Source organism: Chrysochloris asiatica, unplaced genomic scaffold (assembly GCF_000296735.1).
Source record: "Chrysochloris asiatica unplaced genomic scaffold, ChrAsi1.0 scaffold00035, whole genome shotgun sequence".
NCBI lineage: Eukaryota > Metazoa > Chordata > Mammalia > Afrosoricida > Chrysochloridae > Chrysochloris > Chrysochloris asiatica.
Genome location: NW_006408553.1, coordinates 23836990 through 23839216, shown reverse-complemented (window position 1 = coordinate 23839216; position 2227 = coordinate 23836990).

Genomic DNA, 2227 nt, shown 5'->3' with positions numbered 1-2227 from the left:
TCTGAGGTTAGCGGCCCAATTTGTAACCACTATGCTACCAGAGCTCCTACAGCACTACACTAGGACTCCTTTATCTTAGTTTTTTATATAGTTAGTATTGTCTCCTACTAAAACACTACTTCCAATTAAATATTTCTTTAATGCAGAATAAGTTCAACTTATCTGTGCTTAATGTGAGGTAGGAAACTAACTAAATAAAACAGAACAACAAAAAGGGAAGGTATGAAAACATATACCGAAAGAACTCATCAGGACTTTCCATAGAGCACAAGCAGTTCTCTGGATGATTTGCAGCTGAAGAACTCTGAACATCTGAGTACAGACACCTCATTTTATGCTTAATTTACAAGGTACATTCAAATTTCCCTTTGGAAAATGTGTGTAGGTGTCCTTTTGTTTCTAATTCACTCCATAAAATGACAATAAATGTTGTTGCTTTCCTGGAAGTCCATGGCAGTATCAGTGTTCTTCTCCTACACAATGATTCAGATGAATGGATTCTTCTAATGTCTTCTTAAACATTATCCAACATTCACACGCAAATGAGGCTATTGAAAATACAATAGCTTGGGTAAAGTGTACCTTAGTCCTCAAACTGACAACTTTGCTCTTTAACACTTGAAAGGAGTCTTCTGGGGTAATTTGCCTTACTCAATACACTACCTGATTTCCTGACTGCTGCTTCCAGGAGTATTGATTGTGGATCCAAGTGAAATAAAGCCTTTGACAGCTTCAATCTTTTTTTTTTTGTATATTTCATGATGTTATTTATTGGGCTAGTTGATGACTGGTAACTTCAAAGCCTGACTTCTAAGCATCATGGGATAGAGATATTGCTATAGTCTTATCTTTCTATTGGTTGAATTAGGTGGGCAGAGAGGGTGGGTGCAGTAGTTTGGAACACTCCAAGAATGTAAGTGAAGTAGTTAAGGCCAAATTGCATTTTCCTCTTTCTCTTCCTATTATTCAGGCCTCTAGTCTCCTGCCTTACCATGTTTACTTTGTCTTTCCCCTCAGTACTTATTCTAAGACTTTAAAATTAAATAACTAATCATGAGAGGAGAACATACCCTTGAAGTCATTTCAATACTTTTATGTTCAATTAAATGAATATACATGAATTCTTTCACCTTTTTTCCTTTCACATTTGTCATATATTTCCCCATATGTACAAACCACACATGATTCTGAAGCTCCAAAAAGAATCCTGAGATTATCCTGGGTGGGCTTCAGATAAATTCTAACACTGTCAAATTCTCCAAGCTGTTTTTCCATAATTCATCATCAGTTTGGAAATCTAAAACAACACTGAATGAAAGGTATGTGCTATATTTAAGACTCATATATGATTATGATGGAGGAAATCCTAGAGATCTTCTAGGCGCACTCTCTCATTTGACATGTAAATCCCATTGGATTTAACACCAACAGTGTAATTGGATTGTCCTGCCTGTTTTCTGATAATTGTAATAACAGGACAGGGAGAGTTTGGGGGAGATACAAAAGGAAGAATTAATATGGATAATAAATATTGTTTCCAAACATTGGTATTTTATATTAATTACTATTTTCCCAAAACTTACACAGCCAAAGAATAACTCATGTGAAAATAATTTGTCAGATTAAATGCTGTTTTACACTTGATTTGAAATAGTCACCAAAAATATATGTAACAAAAAGAGGTAATATAACCTATTGAGTTAATTTAACAGGAGAGAAAAAAACAAACAAAAAAAAACTCCGACCAAACTCATTTCTGACAAGCTAACTCCTACTCATGGCAACTCCATGTGTTTCCGTAATGGAAATGCCCCATAGTTTCCCTATCTCTAATGACTGCCTTTTGGTGGATGTACAAGTTCCTCATGGGCACAGTCAAGTGTTCTGGAATACCCATTCTTCACAATGTTTTCCTTAGCTTGTTATGACCCACACAGTCAAAAGTCTTTGCATATTCAATAAAGTACAAATAAATATCTTTCTGGTATTCTCTGCTTTTAGCCAAGCTCCTGACATAGTTCCATGTCCTCTTCTGAATCTGGCAGTTCCCTGTTGTTGTATTGTCACAACCAAAATTTTACTTGCCTATGATATTAATGATATTGTATGATTTCCACATTCCATTGAGTCATTTGTCTTTGGAATGGGCCAAATATGAAATCTTCAGATTGGTTGCCCAGGTAGCTATCTTCCAAATTTCTTGGTATAGAGAAGTGAGCACCACCTC